This window comes from Salmo salar, chromosome ssa27, assembly GCF_905237065.1.
Source record: "Salmo salar chromosome ssa27, Ssal_v3.1, whole genome shotgun sequence".
Taxonomy (NCBI): Eukaryota; Metazoa; Chordata; class Actinopteri; order Salmoniformes; family Salmonidae; genus Salmo; species Salmo salar.
This window is the reverse complement of record NC_059468.1, coordinates 12,613,336-12,625,687: the sequence shown is the minus strand read 5'-3', so window position 1 is coordinate 12,625,687 and position 12,352 is coordinate 12,613,336. Positions and strand designations below refer to the sequence as shown.

At 48.3% G+C, this 12,352-nt stretch overlaps 1 protein-coding gene across 3 annotated transcripts in view; it reads left to right on the top strand.

Annotated features, from left to right (window-relative positions):
* The window catches only part of LOC106588322 (atrial natriuretic peptide receptor 1), a 117,239-nt gene that overhangs the window by 61,329 nt on the left and 43,558 nt on the right, over positions 1 to 12,352 (top strand). The window lies entirely within an intron of this gene.

The window sequence follows — 12,352 nt, the reverse complement described above, 5'->3', positions numbered from 1 at the left end:
TTTAGTATATGTAAAGAAAAGATTAAATCAAGAATAGTCTGATGGGTGACAATATTAGCCTAATAATATATTATCACTTGTGAATGATGCCCAGCTTGTGAGCGGTAAGGCAAGAAACAGAGCATGCCTTTTTTTCAACTTTTTCAAATCATAGTTGCACACCTCATGTAGCCTAGCCCATAGGCATATATATTTGATAAGTTTTGTTTCACAACTAAAGTGTAAAAATTCACCTTTATAATGAAAGCATTACATGCATAATCGAATTTGCGGTCACTGTTGAAAATGGTGTTTTCCCGGTAATTGATTGCATTTTGGAACATGCGCTCTTACAGCCTACTGCCGTGTGCATATTGCTGCGCTGATAATGTGAAATAGTTTCTAAACATTTTAAGCTAAATGTTCTGATCTGTTGCATCAGCCTCATAGATTTTGAACGTTTTTATTTTTAAGCTAGTGGTTGTATTAATTTGGGATCTATGGCATCCCACAACTGTCCCAGACTATGTTTGGAATATTTATTTCTCGCACAGAATAGGTCAACTTTTGTACTATTGGGGGATAGGAGATTGACATAAGCTAGTGCTTTTGCTATTCGTTAGACCTACTCATCTTGTTGGCTGACGAAATGTAAATGTGGACAGTTCTTCCAATATCTTCAATATGCACCTCGGCAGTTGCGTCCCTGATGTGTCTGTCTTCACTTGTGTCCTGTGAGAAAAACGTGATGGGCATTGGCTAATAAGAATTGAGATACAGTGCATTTGGGGAAGTATTCAGACCCCTTGACTTTTTCCACTTTTTGTTACTGTGAGGACAGATGCTGGGAGATGAGAAGCAAGTACAGGGAGTGATAATTTAATGGAAAAATCGACATAACAAAACAATAACAGCGTTTGGACGGGTGGAACAAAACTACATTAACCGTTCTGGGGGGGTGGGACGCTACCGTCCCACCTGGCCAACATCCAGTGAAATTGCAGAGCACCAAATTCAAAAGCAGAAATACTCATTATAAAAATTCATGTAACATACAAGTGTTATACACCGGTTTAAAGATTAACTTCTTGTTAATCCAACCATGGTGTCAGATTTCAAAAATACTTTACGGCGAAAGCAAACCATGCGGTTATCTGAGAACAGCGCCCAGCAGACAAATCATTACAAACAGTAACCAGCCAAGTAGACGAGTAACAAAAGTCAGAAATAGCAATAAAATTAATCACTTACCTTTGATGATCTTCATATGGTTACACTCACAAAACTCCCAGTTACCCAATAAATGTTTGTTTTGTTCGATCAAGTCCCTCTTTATATCCATAAACCGTTTTGTTAGTGCGTTTTGTTCAGTATTCCATTGGAACAAAGCGCGGTCACAAAAGACAGACGAAAAATTCAGAAAAAGTACCATAAAGGGTCGTAGAAACCTGTCAAACGATGTTTATAATCAATCCTCAAGTTGTTTTTGTCATAAATAATCGATCATATTTCAACCGGACAATATCTTCGTCAATAGGAAAGGAGAAACAAGAAAGGTGCGCTCCCGGTCACGCGCTGGCTTCATGTCTGGAAATTTCCACTGTCCACTCATTGAAAGTGCTGTTTCTCCCTCATTTTTCAGAGTAAAAGCCTGAAACAATGCCTAAAGACTGGCCACATGTTGTGGAAGGCATAGAGATTGTGAACTGCGTCATAAGTCTTTGTATGGTGGATAGGCTTTCAATGGAATAGAGACATTTCAAAATAATAGCACTTCCTGGATGGATTTTCCTCAGGTTTTCACCTGCCATATCAGTTCTGTTATGCTCACAGACATTATTTTAACCGTTTTGGAAACTTTAGAGTGTTTTCTATCCAAATCTACCAATGATATGCATATCCTAGCTTCTGGACCTGAGTAGCAGGCAGTTTACTTTGGGCACGCTTTTCATCCAAAATTCCGAATGCTGCCCCCTACCCTAGTGAGGTTAATGGATAAACGGACATACAACAAAACAAGAACATCGTCTGGACAGGGGGAACAAAACGACATTAATGCAGACACAGGGATCAAACTGAGGAACAGACACAGGGATCAAACTGAGGAACAGACAGATTTAAAAAAGTGAAGGAGTCCAGGTGAGTCCATTGAAGCGCTGATGCATGTAATGATGGTGACAGGTGTGCGTAATGATGGGCCACTTGGCGTCCTCAAGCGCAAGAGAGAGGGAGCGGGAGTAGACATGACAGTTACGTTACAGCCTTATTCTAAAATGGATTAAATTGTTTTTTCCCCTCATCAATCTACACACACTACCCCATAATGATGAAGCAAAAACTGGTTTTTAGAAATATTTGCAAAAAACAAATGAAATCACATTTACATAAGTATTCAGACCCTTTACTCAGTATTTTGTTGAAGCACCTTTGGCAGCAATTACAGCCCCGAGTCTTCTTGGGTTAGACGCTACAAGCTTGGCAAACCTGTATTTGGGGAGTTTCTCCAATTCTTCTCTGCAGATCCTCTCAAGCTCTGTCAGGTTGGATGGGGAGCGTTGCAGCACAGCTATTTTCGAATAAGGCTGTAACGTATCAAAATGTGGAAAAAGTGAAGGGGTCTGAAAGTTTTCAGATTGGAGATGCGCGTTCACGAGACCTCGCCATTTTTTCTTTGCCTCTTTGAATGAATGCAACATTGTCTGGTTGGAATATTATCGCTATTTTACGAGAAAAATAGCATAAAAAATGATTTTAAACAGCGTTTGACATGCTTCTGAGTACGGTAATGCACTCGCGCGTTACCCTTTGGATAGTGACCTGAACGCACGAACAAAACGGGTTAACGCGCATCTCCAATCTCTCTGTCACCAGGCAGTCCACTGACAAACTGTGCTCCTGTTATCTGCCCAGAGACAGAAGACACCCCATTCCACTTTCTGGCGGCTTTAGAGAGCCAATGGAAGCCTTAGAAAGTGTCACGTTACAGCACAGATGCTGTAATGTCGATAGAGATGCAACAGAAGGACAATAAATTGTCAGACAGGGCACTTCCTGTATGGAATCTTCTCAGGTTTTGGCCTGCCATATGAGTTCTGTTATACTCACAGACACCATTCAAACAGTTTTAGAAACTTTAGAGTGTTTTCTATCCAAATCTACTAATTATATGCATATTCTAGTTTCTGGGCAGGAGTAGTAACCAGATTAAATCGGGTACGTTTTTTATCCGGCCGTGAAAATACTGCCCCCTATCCCAAAGAAGTTAAGCACCAGCTGTCAGAGCAGCTCACAGATCACTTCACCTGTACATAGCCCATCTGTAAACAGCCCATCCAACTACCTCATCCCCATACTGTATTTATTTATTTATCTTGCTCCTTTGCACCCCAGTATCTCTACTTGCACATTCATCTTCTGCCCAGTGTTTAATTGCTATATTGTAATTTACTTTGTCACCATGGCCTATTTATTGCCTTACCTCCCTTATCTTACCTCATTTGCACTCACTGTATATAGACTTTTTGTTTTCTTTTTTTGTACTGTATTATTGACTGTATGTTTTGTTTATTCCATATGTAACTCTGTGTTGTCGTATGTGTCGAACTGCTATGCTTTATCTTGGCCAGGTCACAGTTGTAAATTAGAACTTGTTCTAACTAGCCTACCTGGTTAAATAAAGGTGAAATAAATAAAAATAAAAAAACATTTGGAAAAATGTCTAAAAACCTGTTTTTGCTTCGTCATCATGGGGTATTGTGTGTAGATTGATGAGGGGAAAAGTAAGGCTGTAACGTAACAAAATGTGGAAAATGTCAAGGGGTTTGAAAACTTTCCCAATGCACTGTATACATAATATAATGTTTTTTGGGGGGTACGGGGGACCCTAGCGGCCGGGTTTCCTGTGCGACCACTTATGTCGCTTATGCCCAAATCATCACCTCGCAGGTAAACCATAACTTGATTGCATTGATCGAAAAAATACAATAATAAGATTACAAATTACCCTCAAGGGTCTCTCATTCTGTAACAACGCCTCTCGCCGGAGGGGGGTGTGTGGAATCAGGACCAGGAGGGCTGATGGGTTCCAGGGTAATAAAATGTTTATTCAGGCGGTCCCGAAGGCACAGCACAAACACAAAGGGAAAACCGCACAAAAGTCGTATCCACCCACAGGGAAGGTGTGTAAAACCAGACAGAACTAAACGAAAAGGAAAATGGGATCGGTGGCAGCTAGTAGGCCGGCGACGACAACCGCCGAGCACCGCCCGAACAGGGAGAGGAGCCACCTTCGGTGGATGTCGTGACACATTCTGACAGCGGAATGATTCGCTCGTCATACCAAAGTACGTCCTTCTCACTTGAGGCCTATCCGAGCTCTTATCTCTGCTTTTGTTCTTGATGTCATCATGCAAACTTCCCTAACGAGTTAGCTCACTGGGCACCGTTTGCGTTGCTTCACCAGCGGGCCTTCTTTTCATCATGAAGATAAGCTCACCGCGACTGATGGTCACATTCAGTGACAGCCTGTTACAGCACCATGATTCATATCTGTGATAGGATTGGATTGTAAGATGTCTTATGGGTACATTGTCAAATTGACGGTTTGCCTCAAAGGACTTATATTGGGTACATTGTGTTTGGTGGCTGACAGGGAATAGCATAATGTAGGGAGAGAGAGAGGAAGAGATAGAGGAAAGAAAGAGACAGAAGGATAGAAAATCATGAGAGAGAGCGATGGAGACGGACACTGAGTAATACAGCAAGTCTTGACCACGGGTCTATCAGGTGTCTAACTGTCGGAGCTATTGGCTGCTCCAGCCTGAGGGAGAGCACCAACTTCAGCTCTATTCTATTTTTCTTCCATTGTATTGACCAGCAGGCTGTCTGCCCCTGACTGACTCACTGTTGAGAACAGCACAGTCCCTCAGGGATTACGTGTCTGCTCCGACCAAGGCACGCAAGAGCCAGTGACCTACCACAGTCACCCCCCCCCACGCACGTGTGTAACAGAGAAAGAGAGAGAGTGTGTGTGTGTTTGTTACATTTACATTTACATTTAAGTCATTTAGCAGACGCTCTTATCCAGAGCGACTTACAAATTGGTGCATTCACCTTATAATATCCAGTGGAACAACCACTTTACAATAGTGCATCTAAATCGTTTAAGGGGGTGGGTTAGAAGGATTACTTTATCCTATCCCAGGTATTCCTTGAAGAGGTGGGGTTTCAGGTGTCTCCGGAAGGTGGTGATTGACTGCGCTGTCCTGGCGTCGTGAGGGAGCTTGTTCCACCATTGGGGTGCCAGAGCAGCGAACAGTTTTGACTGGGCTGAGCGGGAACTGTGCTTCCTCAGAGATAGGGAGGCGAGCAGGCCAGAGGTGGATGAACGGAGTGCCCTTGTTTGGGTGTAGGGCCTGATCAGAGCCTGAAGGTACGGAGGTGCCGTTCCCCTCACAGCTCCGTAGGCAAGCACCATGGTCTTGTAGCGGATGCGAGCTTCGACTGGAAGCCAGTGGAGAGAGCGGAGGAGCGGGGTGACGTGAGAGAACTTGGGAAGGTTGAACACCAGACGGGCTGCGGCGTTCTGGATGAGTTGTAGGGGTTTAATGGCACAGGCAGGGAGCCCAGCCAACAGCGAGTTGCAATAATCCAGACGGGAGATGACAAGTGCCTGGATTAGGACCTGCGCCGCTTCCTGTGTGAGGCAGGGTCGTACTCTGCGAATGTTGTAGAGCATGAACCTACAGGATCGGGTCACCGCCTTGATGTTGGTGGAGAACGACAGGGTGTTGTCCAGGGTCACGCCAAGGCTCTTAGCACTCTGGGAGGAGGACACAAGGGAGTTGTCAACCGTGATGGCGAGATCATGGAACGGGCAGTCCTTCCCCGGGAGGAAGAGCAGCTCCGTCTTGCCGAGGTTCAGCTTGAGGTGGTGATCCGTCATCCACACTGATATGTCTGCCAGACATGCAGAGATGCGATTCGCCACCTGGTTGTCAGAAGGGGGAAAGGAGAAGATTAATTGTGTGTCATCAGCATAGCAATGATATGAGAGACCATGTGAGGATATGACAGAGCCAAGTGACTTGGTGTATAGCGAGAATAGGAGTGGGCCAAGAACAGAGCCCTGGGGGACACCAGTCGTGAGAGCACGTGGTGCGGAGACAGATTCTCGCCACGCCACCTGGTAGGAGCGACCTGTCAGGTAGGACGCAATCCAAGCGTGGGCGGCGCCGGAGATGCCCAGCTCGGAGAGGGTGGAGAGGAGGATCTGATGGTTCACGGTATCAAAGGCAGCAGATAGGTCTAGAAGGATGAGAGCAGAGGAGAGAGAGTTAGCTTTAGCAGTGCGGAGAGCCTCCGTGAAACAGAGAAGAGCAGTCTCAGTTGAATGCCCAGTCTTGAAACCTGACTGATTAGGATCAAGAAGGTCATTCTGAGAGAGATAGCAAGAGAGCTGGCCAAGGACGGCGCGTTCAAGAGTTTTGGAGAGAAAGGAAAGAAGGGATACTGGTCTGTAGTTGTTGACATCGGAGGGATCGAGTGTAGGTTTTTTTCAGAAGGGGTGCAACTCTCGCTCTCTTGAAGACGGAAGGGACGTAGCCAGCGGTCAAGGATGAGTTGATGAGCGAGGTGAGGTAGGGGAGAAGGTCTCCGGAAATGGTCTGGAGAAGAGAGGAGGGGATAGGGTCAAGTGGGCAGGTTGTTGGGCGGCCGGCCGTCACAAGACGCGAGATTTCATCTGGAGAGAGAGGGGAGAAAGAGGTCAAAGCACAGGGTAGGGCAGTGTGAGCAGGACCAGCAGTGTCGTTTGACTTAGCAAACGAGGATCGGATGTCGTCAACCTTCTTTTCAAAATGGTTGACGAAGTCATCCGCAGAGAGGGAGGGGGGGTGGGGGAGGGGGAGGAGGATTCAGGAGGGAGGAGAAGGTAGCAAAGAGCTTCCTAGGGTTAGAGGCAGATGCTTGGAGTTTAGAGTGGTAGAAAGTGGCTTTAGCAGCAGAGACAGAAGAGGAAAATGTAGAGAGGAGGGAGTGAAAGGATGCCAGGTCCGCAGGGAGGCGAGTTTTCCTCCATTTCCGCTCAGCTGCCCGGAGCCCTGTTCTGTGAGCTCGCAGTGAGTCGTCGAGCCACGGAGCAGGAGGGGAGGACCGAGCCGGCCTGGAGGATAGGGGACAGAGGAAATCAAAGGATGCAGAGAGGGAGGAGAGGAGGGTTGAGGAGGCAGAATCAGGAGATAGGTTGGAGAAGGTTTGAGCAGAGGGAAGAGATGATAGGATGGAAGAGGAGAGAGTAGCGGGAGAGAGAGAGCGAAGGTTGGGACGGCGCAATACCATCCGAGTAGGGGCAGAGTGAGAAGTGTTGGATGAGAGCGAGAGGGAAAAGGATACAAGGTAGTGGTCGGAGACTTGGAGGGGAGTTGCAATGAGATTAGTGGAAGAACAGCATCTAGTAAAGATGAGGTCAAGCGTATTGCCTGCCTTGTGAGTAGGGGGGGGAAGGTGAGAGGGTGAGGTCGAAAGAGGAGAGGAGTGGAAAGAAGGAGGCAGAGAGGAATGAGTCGAAGGTAGAAGGGGGGAGGTTAAAGTCACCCAGAACTGTGAGAGGTGAGCCATCCTCAGGAAAGGAACTTATCAAGGCGTCAAGCAAGTTTGTATGTTTGGTATTTAGTATTTTATTTGGATCCCCATTAGCTGCTACTCTTCCTGGGGTCCTGAGTGTATGTGTGTGTGTGTGTTTGGTATTTAGTATTTTATTAGGATCCCCATTAGCTGCTACTCTTCCTGGGGTCCTGAGTGTGTGTGTGTGTGTTTGTATGTTTGGTATTTAGTATTTTATTAGGATCTGTCACGTCCTGGCCAGTATATAAGGTTAATTGTTTTGTAGTTTGGTCAGGGCGTGGCAGGGGGTATTTGTTTTCTGTGGTTCGGGGTGGTGTGTTTTGTGTAAAGGGTGTTTGATTTAGTAATTCCGGGTTTTGGTTTATGTTTAGTAATTCTATGGTTAGTCTAGGTTGTGTGTTTCTATGTTTGGTTGATTGGGGTTGGGACTCTCAGTTGAAGGCAGGTGTTGTCTATCTGCCTTTGATTGAGAGTTCCATATATTAGGGTGTGTTTGTATGTGTGATTTGTGGGTGATTATTCTGTGTATAGCCTTGTGCCTTACCAGACTGTTTATTTGTCGAGTGTTCGTGTTTTGTTATTTTGTATGGTCATTTTTGAGATTAATTAAAAATCAAGATGAGCATTCATGTACCTGCTGCGTATTGGTCCTCATTCACCGACAACAACTGTGACAGAATCACCCACCACCAAAGGACCAAGCAGCAGAGGAAGGAGCAGACGGAGTTCGAGTTGGACTGGCGGGAGAAGTGGACTTGGGAGGAAGTTCTGGACGGGGCCGGACCCTGGCATCAGGCTGGGGATTATCGACGCCCGCAGGGGGAAATTGAGGCAGCCAAGGCAGAGAGGCGGTGGTACGAGGCCAAGTACGCGCTGAAGGAGAAGCACGAGAGGCACCCCCAAGAAAATTTTGGGGGGGGGCACACGGGTAGTTTGGCTAGGCGTAAGAAGAGCCGGAAGCCAGCTACTCGTGGTTATATGGAGGAGCGTATGGGGTGGAGAGCGCTATGTTTCGCTGAGGAGCGCACTATCTCACCCATACGCACGCACAGTCCGGTGCGCGTTATTCCAGCCCCTCGCAGGTGCCGTGCTAGAGCGGGCATCCAGCCTGGTAGGAGGATGCCTGCGCAGCGCATCTGGTCGCCGGTACGCCTCCGAGGACCAGGCTACCCAACTCCCGCTCTACGCACGGCTACCATCAGGCCCCTGCACAGCCCAGTCTGCCCTGTACGACCACCCCGCTCGTACAGGGCTACTAGTTCCATCCAGCCAAGGCGGGTTGTGCAGGAGGTAAGATTTAGACCGGCTGTGCGCCTCCATAGCCCTGGGTTTCCAGCTCCTGTCTCTCGTGCGGACCCGGAAGTGCGTCAACCCAGTCCGACTCGTCCTGTTCCCGCTCCCCGCACTAGCCTGGAGGTGCGTGTACATAATCTGGTAATCCCAGTACCAGCACCACGCACCAGGCTACAAGTGCGTCAACCCAGCCTCGCCAGTCAACAGTCTTCATCAGAGCTGCCCGCCAGTCAACAGTCTTCATCAGAGCTGCCCGCCAGTCAACAGTCATCATCAGAGCTGCCCGCCAGTCAACAGTCATCGTCAGAGCTGCCCGCCAGTCAACAGTCATCGTCAGAGCTGCCCGCCAGTCAACAGTCATCGTCAGAGCTGCCCGCCAGTCAACAGTCATCGTCAGAGCTGCCCGCCAGTCAACAGTCATCGTCAGAGCTGCCCGCCAGTCAACAGTCATCGTCAGAGCTGCCCGCCAGTCAACAGTCATCGTCAGAGCTGCCCGCCAGTCAACAGTCATCGTCAGAGCTGCCCGCCAGTCAACAGTCGTCAGAGCTGCCCGCCAGTCAACAGTCGTCAGAGCTGCCCGCCAGTCAACAGTCGTCAGAGCTGCCCGCCAGTCAACAGTCGTCAGAGCTGCCCGCCAGTCAACAGTCGCCAGAGAGGTCAGACTGCGCTGAACTGCCGGAGTGGCCAGACTGCGCTGAACTGCCGGAGTGGCCAGACTGCGCTGAACTGCCGGAGTGGCCAGACTGCGCTGAACTGCCGGAGTGGCCAGACTGCGCTGAACTGCCGGAGTGGCCAGACTGCGCTGAACTGCCGGAGTGGCCAGACTGCGCTGAACTGCCGGAGTGGCCAGACTGCGCTGAACTGCCGGAGTGGCCAGACTGCGCTGAACTGCCGGAGTGGCCAGACTGCGCTGAACTGCCGGAGTGGCCAGACTGCCCTGAACTGCCGGAGTGGCCAGACTGCCCTGAACTGCCGGAGTGGCCAGACTGCCCTGAACTGCCGGAGTGGCCAGACTGCCCTGAACTGCCGGAGTGGCCAGACTGCCCTGAACTGCCGGAGTGGCCAGACTGCCCAGACTGCCCAGACTGTCCCGAATTGCCAGACTGCCCAGACTGTCCCGAATTGCCAGACTGCCCAGACTGTCCCGAATTGCCAGACTGCCCAGACTGTCCCGAATTGCCAGACTGCCCAGACTGTCCCGAATTGCCAGACTGCCCAGACTGTCCCGAATTGCCAGACTGCCCAGACTGTCCCGAATTGCCAGACTGCCCAGACTGTCCCGAATTGCTAGACTGTCCCGAATTGCCAGACTGCCCAGACTGTCCCGAATTGCCAGACTGCCCAGACTGTCCCGAATTGCCAGACTGCCCAGACTCTCCCGAATTGCCAGACTGCCCCGACTGCCCCCCGGCGAAGCCAGAGTGGCCCGACAGCCTGGAACGGCCGGAGCCAGAGCCACCTCCAGAAATAGGTGGGTTGGGGAGGGGGGGTGTAGCACAGTGCCGTCGTTGACGGCAGCCACCCTCCCTTCCCTCCCTTTAGAAAAGGGGACTTTTTGTTGGTGTTGCTTGGGGTTATTTTTTGTTAAGGTGCTTCTGGGGTAGCACCTTTAAGGGGGGGTACTGTCACGTCCTGGCCAGTATATAAGGTTAATTGTTTTGTAGTTTGGTCAGGGCGTGGCAGGGGGTATTTGTTTTCTGTGGTTCGGGGTGGTGTGTTTTGTGTAAAGGGTGTTTGATTTAGTAATTCCGGGTTTTGGTTTATGTTTAGTAATTCTATGGTTAGTCTAGGTTGTGTGTTTCTATGTTTGGTTGATTGGGGTTGGGACTCTCAGTTGAAGGCAGGTGTTGTCTATCTGCCTTTGATTGAGAGTTCCATATATTAGGGTGTGTTTGTATGTGTGATTTGTGGGTGATTATTCTGTGTATAGCCTTGTGCCTTACCAGACTGTTTATTTGTCGAGTGTTCGTGTTTTGTTATTTTGTATGGTCATTTTTGAGATTAATTAAAAATCAAGATGAGCATTCACGTACCTGCTGCGTATTGGTCCTCATTCACCGACAACAACTGTGACAGGATCCCCATTAGCTGCTACTCTTCCTGGGGTCCTGAGTGTGTGTGTGTGTGTGTGTGTGTGTGTGTGTGTGTGTGTGTGTGTTTGGTATTTAGTATTTTATTAGGATCCCCATTAGCTGCTACTCTTCCTGGGGTCCTGAGTGTGTGTGTGTGTGTGTGTGTGTGTGTGTTTGGTTTTTAGTATTTTATTAGGATCCCCATTAGCTGCTACTCTTCCTGGGGTCCTGAGTGTGTGTGTGTGTGTGTGTGTGTGTGTTTGGTATTTAGTATTTTATTAGGATCCCCATTAGCTGCTACTCTTCCTGGGGTCCTGAGTGTGTGTGTGTTTGGTTTTTAGTATTTTATTAGGATCCCCATTAGCTGCTACTCTTCCTGGGGTCCTGAGTGTGTGTGTGTGTGTGTGTTTGGTTTTTAGTATTTTAATAGGATCCCCATTAGCTGCTACTCTTCCTGGGGTCCTGAGTGTGTGTGTGTGTGTGTTTGGTATTTAGTATTTTATTAGGATCCCCATTAGCTGCTACTCTTCCTGGGGTCCTGAGTGTGTGTGTGTGTGTGTGTGTGTGTGTGTTTGGTTTTTAGTATTTTATTAGGATCACCATTAGCTGCTACTCTTCCTGGGGTCCTGAGTGTGTGTGTGTGTGTGTTTGGTATTTAGTATTTTATTAGGATCCCCATTAGCTGCTACTCTTCCTGGGGTCCTGTGTGTGTGTGTGTGTGTGTGTGTGTGTGTGTGTGTGTGTGTGTGTGTGTGTGTGTGTGTGTGTGTGTGTGTGTGTGTGTGTGTGTGTGTGTGTGTGTGTGTGTGTGTGTGTGTGTGTGTGTGTGTGTGTGTGTGTGTGTGTGTGTGTGTGTGTGTGTGTGTGTGTGTGTGTGTGTGTGTGTGTGTGTGTGTGTGTGTGGTATTTAGTATTTTATTAGGATCCCCATTAGCTGCTACTCTTCCTGGGGTCCTGAGTGTATGTGTGTGTGTGTGTTTATTGAGACTACGTCGTGGGAGGGAAGTGCTCTCTCTCTTTCTGTTCTACAGGTTATTTTAAGCCATCTCTGCTGGGTTGTCTTCACGTGTCGGCTGATAGGAGTAAAAGCATTTTGACATGAGATAATACATAGAGGGTAGAGGTGAACTCCTCAGCGACCGTACACAGACACTGGAATGTGTATGTGTGTGTGTGTGTGCGTGGGTGCCTGTGCGTGTGTGTGCGTGTGTGTGTGTGTGTGTGTGTGTGTGTATAGTTTACAGTATAAACACCCAGGTCTGTGCACGTTCTTGACTGGATTCAAGTGTGATACTTGTGTGTGTGAATCTGTATTAACAGTACTTTACTGTAGTGTTCCGGACATGTTCATCGCTATCCATGTTTATGTCTACTGTACATGCATA